The 23,869-nt window shown below is 44.1% G+C and overlaps 1 protein-coding gene across 1 annotated transcript in view; it reads left to right on the forward strand.

The window, feature by feature from the left end:
• CA10 (carbonic anhydrase 10) overlaps window positions 1-23,869 on the forward strand; it is a 320,562-nt gene that overhangs the window by 108,622 nt on the left and 188,071 nt on the right. The window lies entirely within an intron of this gene.

The following is a 23,869-nucleotide window of genomic DNA, read 5'->3' on the forward strand; positions in this document are numbered from 1 at the left end:
GTATTCGTTATTATGTATTTAAATTTAATTGGTTGGTAACTGAATTCTAGAGAGTTCTCTAGTAGTTCTCGTGTAGTTGGCTAACGTTGGTCACATGGGAGGTATCCAGTGAAGCAGAGACTCCATTTTATGTGCAGCAAGATGACTGTGTTTTGGAATCCACTGTGAACACTGCTAATTGAATCGAGTGTTGGAGTGCTTCTTCTGTGCTTGAAAGAAAGAGCAAAGCTGCAGAAGAAGGTAAAGTGGAAATCTCTCATAGGAGCTGCAAGGCATGGTCTCAATGAGATACTGAAGGATGAAAGTGCTGAGCTCTGGAAAGAGAGTAAAATACAGTTGTTTGGAAGTTAGAAGAAGAGACTCTAAGCCCATGCTTGGATAAGCATGTAACTGTAAATACTATGTTTTAATTCATCTATACCTATACGTTTCTGCAAGTAAAGCTTTTGAATGTTAAAGTCTAGACATTGGTTTAATTTCCAAAGAAGGGTGTCAGTCATATATATTATTTGAGCTACTTAGCTGCCATTTCACTATTCTTCCTTCAACATAGTATGCATTGATGTTTCATGGCCAATAGACAATTTACATATTCTGTTGTCTCACAGGACTGTGTCCCCACACACTCCACAGATATGGTACAATTCCAACAAATTGGAATAATTCCAACAAATTGGAATAATTCCAACAAATTGGAATAATTCCAACAAATTGGAATAATTCCAACAAATTGGAATAATTCCAACAATAGGCCACTTTGGATGGTCAGTTAGCATCTTCACTGACACTTGGCGTCCAAACACCTGTTGCATAAATGGGTCACACTTATTCACATCTTAAATTAACCCGGTCCGGGTTTATACCCATTGTAATAATCTCACCAACTGCATATGTATGCAGCAAATAGCATTGTGCCTAAGAGAGTGAGCTATGAATCAGGAGACTCCCGTGTTTTAATCTAGAAACTGGCTAGGTGGCCTTGCTTTATGGAGCCTAATTCAACTTACTTTTAAAAGCTCAATATGCTCCAAAAAGCAATGGAGTGGAATCATACCTGCCTGTCAAGCATCCTTCTGCTGAGAAATTCCCAGAAAGCCTATTTCATTTATCAACATTTTACCTGAATTAAGCCCAGCATTGTTGTTGGTTTCATATGCTCATTCTTTCATTGATTATATGTTCACTCTTTCATTAACATCTGTCAGGGAAAGGCCAGCAGTATGTTAAATGCATTAAAATTATGATGAAACTACACACCAGGCCAAGAAATTCTAAACAGTGCATCAGCAAAATGTTATTTGACCAAAAATAACAGCAAAGGGACGGGAGCTGCAAATGTGATACCCCTTTCTAGCTCTTAAATATATACACTTCTTCATTCATAGCCTTCATATGGCACCCAAAGAAGAACCTCGGTTGAAGATTTCAGCGGAGACATGTGGCACAGGTTATTGCTACCTCGATTGTATGGGAGCTACAGCAGTGTTACTCCTGCCCACACTGCCAAGGTGACATGAGAAGCCTGGGGTTGACACGGGGAACCTGTGCTGTAGCTCTTCCCATGCAGTCTGAACTTCTCACATTATCTCACCAATGTTGCGGTGGCTACCACACTATCATGGCAATATAAAGCCCCATCTGCACAGTGGAATCCTGTATTTTTAACTTGGAAATCTAACTTCAGAACAATTCAGAGTCTTAAAGTCAGCTTTGGACCATGCTTCAGTTGCAATGGGATACTGTGATTAAGCAGAGACTTCCTGGTTTAATCTTGACTTGTGTGAAGATACCAGATGATGGAAACCACAGGATAAGTGAGTACTCTTGAGCTCAGGTCCTACTTGCTGATTTCCCACGGGAATCTGGTTGGCCTCAGTGAAAAGAGGGTGTTGGACTCAATGAGCCACTGGCCTGATCCAGCCAGCTCTCCATGTGCTCTTATGTTCTTAAGAGAGACATAGAAGGAAGTGCATGCACAAGCAGAAGGCATCTTTCAGCTTGTCAAGCCAATATATGATTGTCCCTTTCTGCTCGAGACCAGGTTAGGGAAGGCTGGTCAGACAGAAGTACTGTTTTGTGGGGACAGGGGGCAGGCAGATGTGGGGGACTCCCTGGTCCTGAATGGGGTAACTGTGCCCCTGAAGGACCAGGTGCGCAGCCTGGGAGTCATTTTGGACTCACAGCTGTCCATGGAGGTGCGGGTCAATCCTGTGTCCAAGGCAGCTGTCTACCAGCTCTATCTGGTACACAGGCTGAGAATTTACATGTCCACAGACTGTCTTGCCAGTGTGGTGCATGCTCCAGTTATCTCCCGCTTGGACTATTGCAATGAGCTCTACATAGGGCTACCTTTGAAGGTGAGCCAGAAACTACAACTAATCCAGAATGCGGCAGCTAGACTGGTGACTGGGAGTGGCAGCCGGGACCATATAACACCAGTCCCGAAGAACCTACATTGGCTCCCAGTACGTTTCCGAGCACAATTCAAAGTGTTGGTGCTGACTTTCAAAGCCCTAAACAATCTCAGGCTGAAGGAGCATCTCCACCCCCATCATTCAGCCTGGACACTAAGGTCCAACTCTGAGGGCCTTCTAGAAGTTCCCTCCCTGCGAGAAGTGAAGCTACAGGGAACCAGGCAGAAGGCCTTCTCGGTAGTGGTGCCTGCCCTGTGGATTTGCCCTCTCATCGGATGTCAAGGAAATAAACAACTACCTGACTTTTAGAAGACACATGAAGGCAACCCTGTTTAGGGAAGTTTTTGTTTGTTTTATTGTGTTTTTAATATTCTGTTGGGAGCCACCCAGAGTGGCTGGGGAAACCAAGCCAGATGGGCGGGGTATAAATAATAAATTATTATATTATTAGTAGTATCATCAAGACAGAAATGTTTTACTGGTAGTATGAACCATCTCACACATTGCACCTCACATTTTGGGCTAGATAACCTCTGGGATCATACGGACTCTTAGCCACTAAACCACATATTGGAAGTATTTCAAACTGAGCTGTTTCTCTTCCTACCGCAAACAATGCACCAAATGTTGAACTTCAGTCTGCTGTAAAAATGAACTTAAGTGAACTTTACAGACAAACCACAAGAGGATGTTGTGCATATAAACTCAGCTCTCTCTACCAAATTTGTAATGTGGGAAGCAAAACTTACTGAAGATTTTTTTTTTTTGTCACTGTGTATCCCCGCATCATTATAGCTTTTTTAAAATTGAAAGTAAGTTTATAGATCTTTATTTGTTTATTGCATAAACTTTATGCACTCATTGATTAAAAAACAAACAAACCTCAAAGTGGTTTACTGGAAGATAAAACAATAAGCTTGAAAGTGATTTAGAAGAAGATAAAACAATAAAATTTGCAACCGTACTTTGAAATATAAAGTTAAAATACTAAAACAGATTAAAATCACATTATATATACATGTACACATATACACATAAAATTACACAAACACACACCCTAAAGAATATAATCAAGAAGATAAAGTTGTATAAATGAAACCCAAAATCACAACATCTCAAATTTCTTGATTATATCACAATGCTTTGTGACAGTTAATAAAAGAATGAACAATAAGAGCAGAAAGAACTAAGAAAAAACAAACAATTCAGTATATATATACCAGTTTTAAAACACAAAGCCACTCTGTATCTTAGGCAGGCCTGAGTTCTTTTGACAGAATCCCCCAAACGGACTGCGGTTTGCAATAAAATTGTTTTGACTTTGTCCGGTTGGATCTACAGAAAAGATAAAATGCATAAACACTTGTGTTGTGCTGTTCGTTGTCCCTCTGCTGCATGTAACTGTACAAGAAATCTCTTCTAACTGTAAACACCATAATCAGAAGAAGAAATTCTACATTGCATAGAAGACAGATGTGATATATGTATGGTCCAAGTTATCATCATGAAAGTTAAACAGAAGTAGTTTGTAGTCAGTCTCACAAAGTTGTTGTAAATCATTCTTAGTGCTTCGTTTAGTTTCACACTAATTCTAATTGCACCGAGACAAGGACAATCTAATTACATAAAACTTTACAAATGCTTCTTCCTCAAAATCCTTACCCCCCCCTCCCTATGAGTAGCACAATTTAAAAAGTGGAATTAAGAGGGCTCCAATCAGCGTAATGGAAGAATATCCTTCCTTTTGTTACCTACAGCCATATCTGTAGTCTAGATGAAAACAACCAAATGATCAGCAAAGGGCCAAAGGTTGCTAATTGTGATTGCTCCTCACATTTCCCCCAGGTAATAATCTTAATTGGGGGGAAATGCTTTAAAATTATAGCTACCAGTTTTTGCATAATTAAATGTTAATGTCGAAATGGCATTCTGAAGGGATTCTTGTTTGCCAAACACAGCAGAATTGGTGAGGTAGGGGGTGGAGAGACTTTCTCTTTGTACATGCTGAATAGTCTAGTTTTGCAGCGTTTTGTTTTCCATGCACAAGATCATAATTGGAAGGGACTGAAAAGCCATACAGTATAACCATCTCATGAAATATGGGACCATCTGCTACTCCTCTTCCACCAGGTTAACATATGCTGAGAGATGGTAGAATATGCCATTTCAGTTTCTTTCAGTTCTCACTTTTCCAATCTTTATTTCAGTTTTCCACATTTCCGCACAAGTACTTATGAAGGTTTATTAGCCTTTTAGTGCAAATTTATCTTATTATGCACATTTTTGTATGCAATTTTGGTTAATATTTTTGCAAAGCGGTTTTCCCTAACATGCATTCTTGCATGTTATTTTCACTATTGTATGCATTCTTATACACACTTCAGTCTACTATATTAATTTTTGCAAACATCACCAGGCTTGCAACTGCCTTGCAAAATGTGAGGATGTTCACATTTCGACGGATGACTTTTATTTCAGTTTGTGTATTATCTTGGAAAGTGCGAATTAACTAATACCATATTTTAAATGTGAACTGAATTGGATTTCTCCACCATTCAGGGGCGTTGCTAGCCGCTTTGTCACCCAGGGCATCAAATGCGGAGGCACCCCCCGGGGACGGGGCATCACTCCACAGCGTCGTGATGCCCCTCGCTGGCCCACCCCTTGCCTCCGCTGCAGCTCCAAGGGAGAAGAAAAGTGTGCGCCGGCTGAGAGAGCCAAGCCCCGTTGCCCGACAAAAACCTCGCTTGCTCAGCCAACGCATGCTCTCCCTTCCAGCTGCGGCGCATGCTCTCCCTGGGTGGAGTTGAGGGGTGGGCCATCGAGGGGTGTCACAAGCATCACCTCGCTGTCCCGCCCCTCAACTCCACCCAGGGAGAGCACGCGTTGGCTGAGCGAGCCCTGCCGTGCCTAGCGATGTTTTTGTCGGGCAACGGGGCTTGGCTCTCTCAGCTGGTGTGCACTTTTCTTCTGCCTTAGAGCCGCGGCGGAGGCAAGGGGCAGGCCAGCAAGGGGCATCACGCCACCCACAAGCGTGATGCCACCTCACTGGCCTGCCCCTTGACTCCGCACAGGGAAAACGCGTGCCGCAGCAGGAATGAAGAGCACGCACCGGCCAAGGGAGCAAGCCGAAACGGCCCGCCTCCTTCTGTGATGTATGTATGATGTTTCAGGGAGTTGGTCTTGGGCTACAGGGTGGGCAATTTCAATAGTCTATACAGTGGACCCTTCGGATACGAACTTAATTCGTTCTGGGGTCTGTACATACCTTGGAAAGTCCACAACATGAGGCGCCGCTTCTGTGCACGCGTGCAGCGCAATAGAGCACTTCTGTGCATGCGTACGGCACGCAGAGCGCTTCTGCACATGTGTGTGCGGCGAAACCCGGAAGTATAAACTTCCAAGTTTGCCGCGTTCACAACACGAAAGTTACGTTACCCAAAGGTAACGTAACCCAAGGGTCCACTGTATAAGGGCTTGTGCCCCATTGTTCAGGGTTCTCTCCTCTCTCCTGCATGTGATGAGTGGGGACCCTGTTGCAACAGTTAATAAAGATCAGGCTTACTAGCCGCTTTGCTTCTCAATATACTCTGGTTGGCCTTTGTTATTTTCTCCTACCGATAGGGAACCCACTTAAGGACTCTATACGGGCTCTTGGATACCCCATAAGGGGAAAGGAGCAGTTTTTTCTTATAACGAACAAACAGCTCCTCTTCTCTGGGAACTCTGGGAATTGTTGCAGTTCAAGGGGAATAGGTGTCTCCTAACCACTCTCAGCACCCTTAACTAACTGCAGTTCCCAGGATTCTTTGGAGGAAGTCGCAACAGTTTGAAATTATATAATGCTGCTTTGAATGTATAGGACAGACGGAGCCTGTTTGCTTGGGGCCAGAGAAAGACCCAAGGAATCTGGCAGTGGCCAACATTAGGCTGTTGCAGGTCCAGAACTTGTTCATTGGTGAACAAGTTGATGTGCAAAGGGTTCCCTGAAGCTAGCAGACTGAGAAACCACAAAGTCAAGAGTGTGTTTTTTCTTGTAAGATGTTAACAGTGTAATCCTCGCTTTTGGCTCTTAATGTATGGCGCCATAAACCATATTTATTCAAAATAAAAATCCTATCGTATCTTTGTGTACCCTTTTCAGCTGCTGATCTACAGCCCCATTATTCAGAGAAGGCTGCTTAATTTCATCAGTGAAATCTTAATAACTTTAAGGCTGGAAAAAACTTGCACATTCCTACTTTTTATAACCATGCTCCGGCATTGAATATTGCCTCTAGAGGGGGACATTTCACACAGTACAGTACAGATATGAAAGACCTCCACCAGCCCTAGCTAAGGAAACCTTATATTGTAGGAGACATGATGCTAATTTTTACACTGTTTTCTTACAGCTTCTGTTTTAATTGTTGATGTAAGCTGTTCTTAGAAATGCAAATGCATTGCAGGGAGAGAATAGATTTGATTTGATTGAACCTCTGTTTTCTTACCTGTAAAAGGGGAACACTGACCTAAGTTACAGGATTGTTGTGTGAATAAAACAAGGTTTGTTCTGATTTCATCGTTTCATCTTATTTTTTCCTCTTTATTGTGTTGAGTTACTTGTACACCACTTTGAAACAACTGTAATTAATTGCAATTACGATTTATGGGGCTGTCCATTTTATCAACATATCTAAAATGCAATGAAACATCTAGACATTGCAGATACTAAGCCGACAGCCATCCTTACCACTTTGGTCGGCAAAAAAGTGATGCAGCAATGCATAGTAATGAAGGTTATAATTACTGCGGCTATTATTACTAAGCACAACACAATTATGCAGCTGCAGCTAAAATTGCTTCTAGAAAATTGGCAATTGTATTTTCTATAAAAATCGTGTTTGCCACACAGGGCTGCTTCCTCATTTTCTGGAAGGAAAAAAGAAAGAAAGAATGTGTGCGGGAAATAGCCATAGAGGGGAAGAATAATAGTAGCTAAAGCAGCAGCAGCAGGTAGCCTTGCAGTAAAGATATTGATGTGAAGCACAATAAATAGTGCAGACATACAGAGGATGCACAATGCAGAACCATCTCGTGCAACTATGTTGGGTTAGGTTGATTTGTGTCCCGTTCCCCCACCTTGTTTCCAGTGTAGTTCTTTATTTCCCACCTTATTCTCGATGTAGATCTTCATTCACCCCTTCTCCCTTGTTGGGGGAGAGCACCATTTTGCGGTTTGCTTCAGGTGCCAAAATGACTTTGGGCCAGCCCTGGGTATAGAGTAAAAATGGTAAAGGTAAAGGACCCCTGGACAGTTAAGTCCAGTCAAAGGTGACTATGAGGTTGCGGCACTCATCTCGCTTTCAGGCCAAGGGAGCTGGTGTTTGTCCACATTCAGCTTTCCAGGTCATGTGGGCAGCATGACTAAACCGCTTCTGGCGCAATGGGACACAGTGACGGAAACCAGAATGCACGGAAATGCCGATTACCTTCCTGCCGCAGTAGTACCTATTTATCTATTTGCACTGGTGTGCTTTCGGACTGCCAAGTCATTGGCAGGAGCTGGGACAGACCAATGGGAGTTCACCCCATCACGGGGATTCGAACTGCTGATCTTCTGATCAGCAAGCCCAAGAGGCTCAGTGGTTTAGGCCACACCGCCACCTGCTCCACTCTGGGTGTAGGATGTAAAATCAGTAAAACCAACCAACTGGAATAATCTCTAAAATAGGTACAGGTAACCTGCAACTTATGCTTGTTTAACTTATACAGTGGCAGCTTTGCCCAGGTGGGTGGGGGAATAAATAAATACAATGGTACCTTGAGTTACAAACGCTTCAGGTTACAAACTCCTCTAACCTGGAAGAGTTACCTCGAGTTGAGAACTTTGCCCCAGGATAAGAACGGAAATTGTGTGCCGGCGGCGCAACGGCAGCAAGAGGCCCCATTAGCGAAAGCACGCCTCAGGTTAAGAACAGTTTCAGGTTAAGAACGGACCTCCGGAATGAATTAAGTTCGTATCTAGAGGTACCACTGTAAATGGAAAACAGATGAAACACACTCTCCATTTATTTGTATCTACCACCCCCACCTCTTACCCAGCTTAGGAAAGACGGTATGACCTCTCCGGCAGCATCCCAGAGCCATCATGTTGCCTTCCCAAAACTGGGTCAGCAAGGCATCAGGCTGTGGGAAGGAGGGTGCCTCCCAAAGCCAGACAAGTGTTTACAGGATTTTGTAAGGGCTCTGGGATGTTGCCAACAGGGCCATCTTAAGCAGGTCGGGCACCCTGGCGCCGTGGTGCGCAGATCGCTCTGGCGCCCCCGCCCTGTTTCTTCCCGTGACTGGTGGTTTCCGCGCAGCTTTGCCGCGCAGCGCCCTCCTGCCGACCTGGCGCCCCGCGCCACCCAGCCTACCCCTAGAGCCGGCCCTGGTTGCCAAAGCCCTCACACTGCCTTCCCAAAGTTGGGGAGGCAGCCCTCCACTTTACAAAAACATGTGGAATACTATGTCCAATTCTGGGCACCACAATTTAAGAAGGATATTGACAAGCTGGAACATGTGCAGAGGAGGGCAACCAAGATGATCAAGGGTCTGGAGACCAAGCCTTATGAGGAACGCTTGAAGGAGCTGGGTATGTTTAGCCTGGAAAAGAGGAAACTGAGAGGAGATATGATAGCCATCTTCAAATATCTCAAGGGCTGTCACATGGAAGATGGAACAAGCTTGTTTTCTCCTGCTCTGGAGGGTAGGACTCAAAATAATGGCTTCAAGTTACAAGAAAGGAGATTCTGACTAAACATCAGGAATAACTTCCTGACAGTAAGAGCTGTTTGACATTGGAATGGTCCCCCTTGGGAGGTTGTGGACTCTCCTTCCTTGGAGGCTTTTCAGCAGAGGTTGGATGGCCATTTGTAATGGAGGCTTTAGTTGTGATTCCTGCATTTCAGGGGGTTGGACTAGATGACCCTTGGGGGTCCCTTCCAGCTCTACAATTCTATGATTCTATGTAAAATCAATGTGGTTCTTGGCTTTACATGTTCTTGTGTATACACATGGATCCCTGGAATCAAACCCTCTTATAAGAGGTGAGTTACCTGTATTCTAAGAGGTGGTAAAAGGGGGCTTAAAAGATGCAGAAATGTGTGACATAGTGAGAGATTGGTGGTTGTTGTTGTTGTTGTTGTTGTTGTTGTTGTGTGTGTTTTAATAAATCTAATTTTTGGACAAAGCTGGGAACAGAAATCTAAAACATGCCAGGCTGTTATATCAATGTTGCACTCTCTACACAAAGTCCCACGATTCAGCCTGTTTTAAAACACACCAAAAACAAGCAAATATACAAGCTAAAAATCAATACTGCCTTTTGTAACCTATTTCCTGTTGATCTTTTGTGATGGGAGATAACACTAGGCCATACTGCAGTAAGAGCATCACCACAAATATCGAGGGGCAAATCTATTAAGATAAAGTATGCTTTTGCTCTCTGCTGTTTTCCCAATAACCTACGAGCTCCTGATGAAATATTCCCATCTGTTGCCATGTCCATAAAATCTAGGGCAGGGGTTCCCAACAAAATTTTCTTGAGGACCCCTCATCGAGCCGCTATTGTAACAAGGACCCCCATTAATTCCTAATCCTAAATCTAATTCCTAATTCCTAACCTAATTTTTCCAGTAAGCTTAACACTGATCTTGGAAGGGTTAGGTTCAAGGGACGCCGACAATTTAGGTTCAATGGACACTGACAAGATCGGTTCGAGAGTCACTGACTTACTTGCTTGAACATCAAATGCATTATCTTCCTCTTCATCTGTAGGCCTTTGTCGTTTTAACGAACCACTTTTTAACCAATGGTCCATTTTTAACTACGCGAACTGTAGCTTCCGCGAAAAACAACGCTTTGTTTACAAACACTACTGTTTTGCAAAGAGGCAGCGCGTGCCAGGGAGGAGTGAGGGGAATAGAGAAGACAGGGTACCTGCGCAGTAGCGCACAAATGAAGCCGATGCACGCAAAGCATCTTGGGGAGGTGAGCGTTAGTAGAATGTGCGCGCTGCCTCTTTGCAAAACAGTAGTGTTTGTAAAGCGCCACCTAACGGCATACAGCAGAACTACTGCCTCTATCTAATTCTAGTTTTGCGCTAGACTCTGCTCATGCAGGAAGCTGCCAAAACAAAAAATCTGTTATCATACGAAATATATTTAATATTTTTTTTTATTCTAATAACATCTTGCGGACCCCTCTGGCATAGCTCGCGGACCACCTGTTGGGAACCACTGATCTAGGGTATTGACGGCAGCTTACTTGAGAGTAAACACCACTGACCTTACTCTCTTGGCTTCTGAGAAAACATCCATGCAGTTGAGTTACAGCATCTTAGAAGGTAGGGCCTTTTTTCATCTGTTCACAAACAAAGCATTAGCTGTGGAAGCCTTCCAGTGAGAAAAATGAAGGGGGCGAAGTCGCTGAAACCATAAGGTTGTAGGGAAATCCATATGCTTGACACAGTGGCCAACAACGTCCCAGGAAGCTTATTCTCCACTCAGTCGAGGATGTACAAAAATGGCCGGTTTTCACTTTGAAAAATTTAAAGTACAACTGAGGAGAAAATTAATTGCAGAGCCATCTGCTTCCTCACTCGTTCTCTGCCTTGCTTGATGCCAGCATGAGGGGCTGACTCAGAAATCTCCCCTTTGCCTGGAGTTATCTACACATCTGCATAGACTACACTTTCACACAACTTGAGAATTCGTAGCAGCCAACTTAAGAAATGGCAAGGTAAAAAGATACCTGCTCACATTCTCTATCAGTCTCTAGGTTGACTGAGGTGCCACTTAAAATTGAATATGCTCCTCCTGTATCACAAACTCATTCTTGTCATCCCATAATTTATGGGCCATAAACATCATCTGCCTCAGCAGCAGTGGCAGATTATTAATATTATTGAATTCATATCCTACCAAAGATGAGATAAATGGTTTTCCCTGTCCCCTTTTTCTTCACTACAACCCAGTGAGGTAGTAAAGGCTGAAAGGTCACTCAGTAAGCTTCAGGGCTAAGCAGGGATGTGAACTGGGATCTGGGATCTTACCAGTCCTAGATGGAATCTAGACACACATAAAAACCGCTCTGAAAATGCTTTCTTTAAAATAATAATAATAATAATAATAATTTATTTATACCCCGCCCACCTGGCTGAGTCTCCCCAGCCACTCTGGGCGGCTCCCAATTGAATATTAAAACAATACAGCATTAAATATTAAAAGCTTCCCTAAACAGGGCTGCCTTCGGATGTCTTTTAAAATTAGGATAGCTGCTTATTTCCTTATTTCCCTCGGCGCTGGATCTCAGTACATTCAATACATTGAATTTCGCATAGAGCTCACCAATGCCATCTAGTGTCACATAGTATGTTGCACTTAAAACACACTTAAAATGTTATATTTGCAGCTGTATAGCTGAGTGCTAGTCCAGTACTCTAACCACTAAACAACTACAGCTGTTTGTGTGCTGGGAACAATCCTGCTGTCATGAACTGATGTGTCAGAGATCAGGCTGGGCAGTACATGAAGTGAAGGAACTGGCAACCAAGGAGATCCATGAGCAGAAAATTTCTTTCCTCTTGCATATCACTGTCCCAGTACAGTGGTACCTCGGGTTACAGACGCTTCATGTTACAGACGCTTCAGGTTACAGACTCCGCTAACCCAGAAATAGTACCTCAGGTTAAGAACTTTGCTTCAGGATGAGAACAGAAATCGCACGGCAGCGGGAGGCCCCATTAGCTAGAGTGGTACCTCAGGTTAAGAACAGTTTCAGGTTAAGAACGGCCCTCCAGAACAAATTAAGTTCTTAACCCAAGGTACCACTGTATTTTAGGGTTGCCAAACTCAATAGAGGACAGGACTTTTGTGCGTTTAATTGCCCTGCTCTCTTTTGAGTCTAGAAACCTTAAAGAGAAACCAGCAGACCCTTTGTTTAATTTCCAAGCAAAGGGTCTGCTGGTTTCTCTTTAAGGTTTCCAGACTCAAAAGAGAGCAGGGCAATTAAAGGCACAGAAGTCCTGTCCACTATTGAGTCTGGCAACCCTACTGTATTTGGATACTTGAAATTAAATGGATAGCTGTAATTATCCAGCTTATAACTGAAGAATGTCTTGTCCTGAGGCTACCATCACCTGACTGATTTGCTTTGCTAATATTACTTTCTTACCTGCTTTCTTACCTGCTTTCTTCCCTAACACTTGCAAGTAAATAGAAAAGTAACAAATAACCCCCCAAAAAATCACTATGGAGAAGGAGGTGCAAATAGTCTCCATTTGGCTGCAATTAATAATTTTAGCGCAGGAACATGATGGAGGCTGATCTGCAGCTGTTGATGTGACAGCTATTACATTAACTATCACCTAGTTCAGAACTACAAAAGACAGAGATCGGAAAGGTTACCAGAAACAGATGGCATAGAAAAACAAGAAGGTAGGGCCCTAATCCAATGCATGCGTGACCTGTTTGGATGTTTTGGCAGCAGTTTGCTGAGAAGAGAAAAAACAGGGGGAGGCCACATACCCCTTACCCTCTGTCCTCCTCATCCTGAGCTGCTTTTGGGTCATATTCAAAGTAGCTAACTAGGACTACAAACACCACAGCACAGGCTGGGGGTTCACATATCCAAGTCCCCATCCAGCTAGAGATGTCTACGTGGGAATCTCCTGTGCACACCTTTCCTTGCTGAATCAGCATGTAAGAATTGTATATGGACTTCAGGCAAGTGGGTTGTCATACCATATTACTGTATATACATGGCTGAAACTGAGAAATGTAAAGTACTACACTTGGGCAAAAAAAATGAAAGGCATGAATACAGGATGGGAGACCCCTGGCTTGAGAGCAGTACATGTGAAAAGGATCTAGGAGTCTTGGTAGACCACAAACTTGACATGAGTCAACAGTGTGATGCAGCAGCTAAAAAAGCCAATGCAATTATGGGCTGCATCAATAGGAGTATAGCATCTAGATCAAGGGAAGTAATAGTACCACTGTATTCTGCTCTGGTCAGACCTCACCTGGAGTACTGTGTCCAGTTCTGGGCACCACAGTTCAAGAATGATACTGACAAGCTGGAACGTGTCCAGAAGAGGGCAACCAAAATGGTCAAAGGCCTGGAAATGATGCCTTATGAGGAACGGCTTAGGGAGCTGGGTATGTTTAGCCTGGAGAAGAGAAGGTTAAGGGGTGATATGATAGCCATGTTCAAATATATAAAAGGATGTCATATAGAGGAGGCTGCTCCAGAGAAGCGAACACGGGGCAATGGATTCAAACTACAAGAAAGAAGATTCCACCTAAACATTAGGAAGAACTTCCTGACAGTAAGAGCTGTTTGGCAGTGGAATTTGCTACCAAGGAGTGTGGTGGAGTCTCCTTCTTTGGAGGTCTTTAAGCAGAGGCTTGACAGGCATATGTCAGGAATGCTTTGATGGTGTTTCCTGCTCAGCAGGGGGTTGGACTGGATGGCCCTTGTGGTCTCTTCCAACTCTACGATTCTATGATTCTATGAAACATCCTAACCTCAGTATGGTATGTGAGAGGTAAGTGACTGATGTGTGGGTGGCTATAAAAGCATTTTCAAAGCTGTCTAAATGGAATCCCCTCAGGTGCAAAGGTGCTATCAGATGCTGGCGACTAAGAAGAGAGTATGACGATAGACTACTGGAAAATGGCTAGGGGAATCTCACCAGGGATGCTAGACCAGATAGACCTTTGTTTATCTTTTATGTCTGCAGCTGTTTAAAAACCAAAGGCCGTGTAACAAAAGACAAGATCCTTCCTTACCCATTCGGGATTTTAGCAGAGAATATGAGTAGATTTCTCCTTCAAACATTATTTTCCTTTCATTTGTATTTATTGCATTTTTTTCCTGTTGTTGCAGCAGTTGGTCAGTATTCGTGGTTGTTTCTTTTTAAAATAAATGTTTTCTGTCAAATGTCTCGACTGGGTTTCAGTGTTCCAGTACAGCTATGAGGCTATCTTGTACTTTTCCATTGTATTCCTTCATTAATAATATACCCTTTTGTGTATTCTAGTCTACATATCACTACATCTTTTCAGGTTGCCCACAAGCAACCTGAATTTCCAAATATAATAAATACTATTTCAGGAATCAAAACACTGTATATAGTACAGGTGAAAGGTGTAAATGCATCTCTTTGGAGGTATTTTAGAAGCCCCTGAAAGTTCACGGCCCTTGGCATCTCTCAACCTGTTCCGTGTCTAGTGGTTGGGTAGAAGTGGATGGAGTCATCAGGCTGAATGGCTGGGTCAACTTTTGAGGGCTCTAGCATCCATCTCACCAGCTACTCATTGCTCAGCATGTGGGAACACTGGTGTTTGATGGCAAGGTTTGTTTTGGGTAGGATGTCTATGCATGGTGTAGAGACAGGAGATGAAGAGATGTTGTTTTCTTTGTGTCTCATAATGCTGGTACCTGGGGCCATCCACTGAAGCTGAATAATGGAAGATTCTGGACAGGCAAAATAAGTTACGACTTCACACAGCACATAATTGAATTATGGAATCTACACACACAAGATGTAGTGGTGGCCACTAACTTGGCTCTAAAGAAGCATTAGATAAATTCATAACTTATGGAAGAAGATAAGTCTATCACTGGTGCTACTTAAGATGGGTATGTTCTATTTCCACTCCCGGAGGAATTCTGCCTATATATATCTGTCAGGGGGTTATTACGGCTACTCCCGAGTAAAGACGCTCCAGTCTGTGCTGTCTTTAAGAGTTTTATTGTGCATACTATTTACAGTGCAGAGATAGCAGAGAACATGACCGCCTAGTCTGATTCAGAACCCGGCAATGGCCTCTGTCTGCTTTTCAGCCAGCATAAAAGCCTGGGCACCCCAAAACGCCGCCCCTTCGCCCTACGTATGAGTGTGCGCCTCAATTCGGGCGCCGGAAGGAGAGGTTTCCCCTCTTGCTGGCTGGGGCTGTGCCTGGGCTCCGACGTCTCGCTGAGCCCCTTATCCGCTGACCCTCAACCAGAGCGGTGCCAAGGCTCTGACGCGTCTCTGAGCCCTTCCTGCACGCTCTGTTCCCCATAGCGTTGCCAGGGCTCCGACGCCTCACTGAGCCCTCTCTCCATTCTGCATCCATTCCTCATTCCCTCCTTCTGACTCGCTTCTCGTGGGCAAAGTGCTGGTCAGGATGATGGGGGGGGGAGGCTCCCTGTAGGGAGTCCCCCTGACAATATCCATTGCTGGGAATCACAAATGAGGAGAGTGCTCTTCTGCTCAGGTCCCGTTTACAGATTTCCCATTGGCAACTGATTGGCCATTATGAGAACAGGATGCTTGAATAGATGGGCATCTGTTCTTATCCAACAAGGCACTTACACTATCTTTTACTACTCCCCTTCTCCCCTCCTTCCCTCATGTGTGTGTGTGTGTGGCCATGCTAATGCATAGTATGACCCCATGCTAATGCATAGTGTGGGTGTGGCCAATGGAGTGAGCCATATCTATCTATTATTCTTGGTAGGGTGATGAGTTGGGTGGGGAAATACTTGCACAATTGGCCTTGCCTCTAAGATTTATGGATTCACAGACTCCACAGCAGTATGTGATTCACCTAGTTGAAGGGCAGGTGCTATGTGGGAGAGAGACATACTCTAGCATAGAAAGGTAGCCTGTGAACAGCATAGGCAGCGCCTGAGCAAAACTGCTTTTGAAGAACTAGATCAGTTTATTGGGACAGGGGCCGCTTGTGTCATATGGTCACAAATGGAATGGGTGCTGGGTGCAGCATACCCTTTGGCCATCTGCAATAATCCTAGTGCTTTTTTTCTGGGGGGACGCAGGGGTACGCATACCCCTAAACATTTTGTGAATCTAAGTTTGGCCTCATTGAGGGGCAGTATTTCAATATGAGTAGGAAAATGAGAGTACCCCTAAACATTTTAAAGGGGAAAAAAGCACTGTATAATCCAGTCCTAGGATCCCATGGCTTTCAAACTGTCATGGTGGCCTGTACTCTGCCATGAAATGCATGGTAGTTCAAAATGCCCCATATTTTTCCCAGGCTAAAGGGATTATGTAAATTAGTTCTAAAAAATCAGTCCAAGTTCTAAAGTTGGAGGTAAGAGTTGATAAGATCTCTACTTCAGTTCATTCATTGAGTTCATTATTTTCATAATTTAAGCTTGAAATGAAGCCCAGTCGTAAAATAAAAGCCAATCAGGTTGTATTTACCCAGCAATTATTCTTGGCTTATATAATTACCGGCGCCAAAGATAAAATCTCAAGCTAGTTTATTGAAATTGGGAATTGAAACCAGAGAGAGAGAAAAGAGCTCCGTGTACATCATTAAAAGCAGTCCATTCATTACTTCCACCTACTCTGCTTGAAGGAAACCATGATGCTAATGCCTCCAGATGACCTTCTCGACTTTTACATAAAAGCTAAACGTAATGCCGCAAATGCTTGAGAGGCATAAATCTTGGACACCAAAAGACATGACAGAATGGCATTCAGCTGTGCAGCTGGCCACAGGCAAGAAACACTCCTGATCTGGATATGAGGCAGCATCACAGAAATTCAAAAATGAGAAGTTTGATACACTGCTGCTAGACTGGCAAAATGGCCGTTGTATCCAATGCCTTCTCAGCTCAGAAGGGAAGGGGAAAGAGTGATCAGGAAAACTCAAACTGAAGGGGAAATAAAATAAAAAAATTCATTCAGTAGCACCTTAAAGACCAACTAAGTTTTTATTTTGGTATGAGCTTTCGTGTGCATGCACACTTCTTCAGATACACTTGAAACAGAAGTGTCAGACCCTTATATATATACAGAGGGTGGTGGGGGTGGGTGGGAATGGGTGATGGGCTGATGGGAGTGGTAAACCTGTAGATGGCTGTTAACGACTGTTGACAATTAGTCCTGGGGGGGGGGGGAGGAAGCAAGGGCTGAGGCGCTAAAGAAAGCTTGATCATGCATAATGAGATAAGAATCCGATGTCTTTATTCATCCCAGGTGGCTCCATGGTTTTAAGCTTGGTAATGAGTTCCAATTCAGCAATTTCTCTTTCCAGGACTAATAATTGCTACTGAAGGAATTTTGTTTTATTTTGCTTCGACTCAGACCAACACGGCTACCTACCTGTAACTAGAACTATGAAGGGGAAATGGCATGCATGTGCCCAGCATCCATGGAAGCACCACAATAACCCACCAGTCAGGACTGTGCAGCCAACCAGGATTATACGTCACCCGCACATTGAGGAAGCCAATGAATTCATGATGATGGGAACAGACCTCTATTGCATCCCTCTGCATCACAATACCAAAACAGTACTCCAGCGCTGCCAGTCCGGGGAGGATGTGGCAGGTAACAGGTGGAAGGAAACAGCCGGGTGCCACCAAGTCTGTCCACACTGGCCAAGGCCCTGACTCCACCTGTCAATTCTGCTTGTACCCCTCTCACTATATATAAGGGTCTGGTGACTTCTGTTTCAGTGTATCTGAAGAAGCGTGCATGCAGACGAAAGCTCATACCAATGACAAACTTAGTTGGTCTCTAAGGTGCTACTGGAAGGGAGGAAAATATTTAGCTTATCTCAAGTTCCACTTGCATAGCTGGGCTTTTGTCAAATACTATCGCCCAGTCTTTCCCCAACATGGGTCACCAGCTGTTTTTGGACTACAACCCCAATCACCCCTAGCTAGTAAGACCCATGGTCAGGGATGATGGAAATGGTAGTTCAAAAACAGCTGGAGACCCATGTTTGGGAAACACTGATAGCCCCTCAACTGGCATAGCTTGAGTATAGGGTAGCATGCTAAAGTTTCTTTTCAGCAAACTGAATATTGTGTTGCGTTAATAGTTGAGACCCATGGGTTGAGACCCAGCAAATAGTTACTAGTTTCCTTTGCATCATTGTGTCTTCCCATGAATCATAAAATCAAATCAAGCCCATACAGACTTAAATCCCTGTCATAAGGCGGGGTTATCGGGATCTTAACCTTTTCTTCAAAATCTCCAAGAAAATATTCAGCAGCTTCCCCTGGCAATTCCATTGTTGAACAGCTCTCATATTTAAGGAGTCCCCCTCCCCTCTAAGTACTTAAATCTACATCTGCCATCCTGCAATATTGCTTCTTCTGCTATTATCAGTAGACACAGCGAAAAACTGTCGTCTTCTTTTTAAAAAAATAATAATGGATAAATACCATAATAACATCGTGCGGAATGAAGGAGAATGTATTGCAGATCTCATCTGACCACCAGAGAGATTTTGAAGTGAGATAGAGAGGTTTGTTTACTCATGATGAAACTCTTCATAAAGGCTTCTTTTAAGAGGAGGAGGAGGAGGAGGAGGAGGAGGAGGAGGAGGAGGAGGAGGAGGAGGAGGAGGAGAGGAGGAGGAGGATACATTTTCTACTAGCCCAGTCTCTTTTAGTTCTATATTCCTTATCAATATTATTTATATCCCCCTCCCCCCATGGGAACCAACTCCAGGAGGCCATAGGTGCTTGGGCACCAAGAATAATAAAATTGTGGGAGCCAGGTACCCACAAAGTCATTGAAGAAAGCTTCATCCTCCGTAGCCAGCCAGCCAGCCATTCTTTTCAGGGCTTGAGGCTTGGATGCGGAGACAGTCTCTCTGCCTCCAAGTGCAGCCTTATTAGCTACTAAGGGTCCTTAAGTTGCGCCCAGGCAGGACAGAGATAGCCAATAATGACACCGGGGGGGGGTGAATCCAGAGAAAGAATTTTAATCCTTAAATTTAAGGGACTCTCGGTGGTCAAGCGTCACGACAAGAGTAAAGAAACACAAATTGCAAAGCTTCTTATACACTTCTTTGGGCTCCTTTCCCCCTCCTCTGTAAATAAGTGCACACGCAAGGGGGTCACATGTTACAAATACATATAAGGATATTTCCGTATCCTGTCCCTCTCATAAACACAAGGGGGGTAACAAGTACATATAAGGATCTTCCTGTGTCCGGTTGTTCTCATAAACACAAGCTGACTCAGCAATGCTATCCTGGTACCTGCCTCAAGCAGCCTTGAGTGTGCCTGATATTTGCGTCATCTCCTGGCGTAGACCTTGAGCATCTCCTGATGCTCCTTGTGCTTTCTGGAAAGGCCATCATGTCTAGCTGTTGAATGTTTTCATTACACTTTGACACAGAGGCATAGAGGCAAAGAGAAAAGCATTTCAGGGGGGAAAGCATCCCAGGAATATGGGGCTAAGCCACACAGTCAGAATTATGCAATGCAGGCAATGCAAACTTATAGGATCCGATTTAGCTCAATAATACAATTAGCAAATCTCTCTCTACACAAGTGCGAGCCCCTCCCCACAGAAAAGGGTGCCTCTCTGGCACTGGATAGGAGGAGAAAGAGGAGTCGCCACCGCCAGCCACCACAAAACAGACGTGCGACATCACAAGCACACACCTGCACCTAGTGTGTGTGTGTGTGTGTGTGTGTGTGAGACTACATGCAGGTGTGCGTGTGACGTTGCACGTCTGCGTTGCGGCGGTGGGCACCCACAATCCTGAGGATGAGATGGCACCCCGATTCCCACCCACCCAATATCATACCTGCAGTCTATTGCGATAGCTAATAATAAGCAAACAAATATATTAAACCATCTCTTTAAACAAAGAGATTGAATGCATTTGCCCATGTATCTTTCTGTGGGCTATTCTGAAGCAAGACCGGGCCAATATTTCGCTGGATGCTCAATTTTACCAATCGTTTCTTTTTGTTAAAAGAAAACATGCTGAAGATGGGCCAGTAGAAATTTCTCGAGGGTTTCAGGGTGGTGAGATTGGGCTTACCTTACCTGCAGGTGAGGTGGTTGGGTCAGGTCGCCTGCCCCTCTCATTTTGTTTTTGAACATTTTAAAAGAAGGCTCGCCAGCCGTGAACAGCAGCCAGCCGGTTTTGTGGTCTCCCTGTAGCATTCAGATTTCCTTCCGGCTGCATGGCTGTTCCTGTGCCAGTTCTGTTCTAGCCAGCAACTGTGGGCAACTGATCAGGGCCCAGATATGCCAGGCAGCAAGCCAGAGGGGAAGATGAATGACAGGGATGGGAAGCGGTGCCAACTCTACATTTTGAGGGGGCTCTGAGTCATAATTGTCTCAGTAAGCTCTTCCCTGCATAAATGGACACATCTATTTCTGAACACTGGTCACCAGTGTACTCCCTCTCTTCCTTTGTCCATTTACTGTATTTATTTTCCCCGATTTGAACTATTAAATGGTGGTTTTCTTGAGTCAAAATGAGAGTACCCCTAAACATTGTTTAAGGAAAAAAGCACTGCATATATATATGAGCTGAGGTGTGTGACTTGATTATTCTGTGCCAATCCCACTATCCCAGCATTCTTGAAAGGTTTTATTTTCCTTCTTCACCTCTTTGTTGTGTTAATAGTGATCAGAACTAAATATCTTCTGTTTGGGGGGTAGGACTGTACAAAATGTCAAATTTCCTGTTCTTTAATCTTACCACCATACGCATTTTTCCAGTGTTTGTAGAGAGATGGAAACAGTGAAGGCCTTTCAAATGTGAATGTTTCACTCACCTCTTTGATGTTACACATCCCATTTCCCAGCTATTCACGCTAATGTGTTTTGCATTGGTGCTATATAGTGGGAAAGGTCCTGTCTCTGTCACCTGCGTGTTGAAAGCCTTGGGTGGAATTTGCTGACTGAAATGCAGCTAAAGTCTAGTTGTGGCTTCAGCTGCAAGCCTCTGAACAGCTACTTGGGAGGAAAACCCAACGAAATCAGTAAGAGTTATTTATGAGTAAACAAGAACTTCACAGCCCATTGGAGCTGATGAAACACGTTCATTGCATCTAACGCAAGTCACATTGCTTTTAATTGGACTGCCTAGATCATACTTAGCATCCATAATGCATCCCAACCACTCCAAGTCTACAGAGGGCCTCTTTCTAGACTGAATATGCTTGTTAGTGCATGTGAAGTATTGAGTGGGCCCTGGGATTGCAGCCATGTAGAATAAGTAATATCTAGCCTAATGGTATACAGCTGGTATTTTGTGCGGGAGATTCACATTCATGTGGAAGAAAACTTGTCTGTATCTTGGCGCTGTGGTCTAAACCAGTGGTCCTCAACCTTGGGCCTCCAGATGTTTTTGGCCTACAACTCCCATGATCCCTAGCTAGCAGGACCAGTGGTCAGGGATGATGGGAACTGTAGTCTCAAAACATCTGGAGGCCCAAGGTTGAGGACCACTGGTCTAAACCACTGAGCCTCTTGGGCTTGCCAATCAGAAGGTTGGCGGTTCGAATCCCCGTGCTGGGGTGAGCTCCCGTTGCTCTGTCCCAGCTCCTGCCAACCTAGCAGTTCGAAAGCACGCCAATGCAAGTAGATTAGTAGGTACCACTGCGGCAGGAAGATAAACAGCGTTTCCGTGTGCTATGCCTTATGTCACGGTGTCCCATTGCACCAGAAGCAGTTTAGTCATGCTGGCGCATGACCTGGAAAGTTGTCTGTGGACAAACGCCGGCTCCCTTGACCTGAAAGCGAGATGAGCGTCGCACCCCATAATCACCTTTGACTGGACTTAACTTTTACCTTCACAGTGGTACCTTGGTTCTCAAACTTAATCCGTTCCGGAAGTCTGTTCCAAAACCAAAGCACACTTTCTCATAGAAAGTGATGCATAATGGATCCATTAATCCATTTCAGACTTTTAAAAACAACCCCCAGAACCGCAATTTAACATGAATTTTACTGTCCAACAAGACCATTGATCCATAAAATGAAAGCAATAAGCAATGTACTGCAGTCACACAATCAAGCAAGCAGTAGCTGAACTGGGTTCCACACAGTCACAAAAACAAAACAAAAAGAGCTGTAAAAACAAAAACACAAAATAAATAGCAAAAACAGACCTCAGCATAACACTCAAAATGGAAGTGTAGCACTCAAATTGGAAGCATACCACTCAAAACGGAGCACGTTCGGCTTCTGAAAAAAGTTCGCAAACTAGAACACTTACTTCCGGGTTTGCAGTGTTTGGGTTCCAAGTTGTTTGAGTACCAAGGCATTTGAGAATTAAGGTACCATCATAGCTGCCAAGTACCCCGTTTTCCCTGGGAAACCCCCATTTTTTCTTACCTTTTACCGATGGCCCCCCTGTATCACTTCGTCTCCCGTTATTCTCCTGCCGGCGACCATATTTTTTTCTGATTTGCCCATCTATGGGCACCGAAAATGGCCGGCGCCGGCTTCAAACGTCACGTCTACACATGTCCGGAAGTGCATAGACGCAACTTCCGGTGTCACGCGGCTGCCGGTCCCGGATTCTGCAGTCCGGGACTTGGCAGGTATGGGTACCATTCTAGTAATGTATGAACTGCTATCCAGTCACATTATTTGCTGGGCTACCATTTCCTGTGTTGAACATTAGCATGATAAACTAAATAAGCAATCTTCCTGTTTCGTGCCCACTCTACTTCCTGTTCAGGGAGGAAGGAGAAGGGGCATAGCTGCCAAGTTTTCCCTTTTCTCGCAAGGAAGCCTATTCAGCATAAGGGAAAATCCCTTAAAAAAAAAAGGGATAACTTGGCAGCTATGAGAAGGGGGGAGGGGAATCCAACCAGTAATGGGTAGTGTGGGTGGGGCTATGATGCTCTCCTGACTTCCCAGCACCATATGTCACTGCCAGGAATGGGAGGGGCAAAGCTCAGATTGGCTCTGCCACCACACCTGCCAAACTCCCCAAATATTGCAGGGCCGTTTTCCAACCAAGCAATGTGTACCAAAATAAATGCATATGCTGGCCTAAAGTGTGAGGGGGAAAAGGTGCATGTTACTGAGAACCCATTATATTAGGGGAAACCACAATGCAAAAATGCCTATATTAGAAAAACTTCACACTAAAATGCATTTTCTATGCAGACTTCTTTAAAAAAAAAAAAAAGTTGCAAACTGATGTGGAAATGTGGAGAACTGAACTTGAGGTTGGAAAAAATAGAAACTGTCACAGATTTCTCTGTCCCCAGCCACCAATCAACCTCCTGTTTTGCTTACCTGCTTAGGATTGGAAAAGTTCAAGTGTGTGAATATAAATAAAGCACCTGGTACAGCAACCCATTTCTTTGTCTAAAAATGCATTTTCTGCCTCCATTTGTAAAATTAGGGCAGCTTCCAACGCATAATTAGAAAACTAGGGTAACCCATCAATCCAAGAAGCCAGCTTGAAATCGTTTTAACTAAAGATGACGGGGACTGAACCTGAGCTATGATAATCAGACATGTTTTCAGATTAGCTTATGAACACTTTTAAGCGCGTCTGTGGACATGGGGGTGGCAAATCTACGCGGTCATTTTTAACACCTCCAGCTTTTTCCATGAGATCAATGATATGCTTTAAGCCACAAACCGATGTTCAGCGCTGGTGACACGTCCACCTTTGTCGGATCTC

The sequence above is a fragment of the Zootoca vivipara genome, chromosome 2 (assembly GCF_963506605.1).
Source record: "Zootoca vivipara chromosome 2, rZooViv1.1, whole genome shotgun sequence".
Lineage (NCBI taxonomy): Eukaryota > Metazoa > Chordata > Lepidosauria > Squamata > Lacertidae > Zootoca > Zootoca vivipara.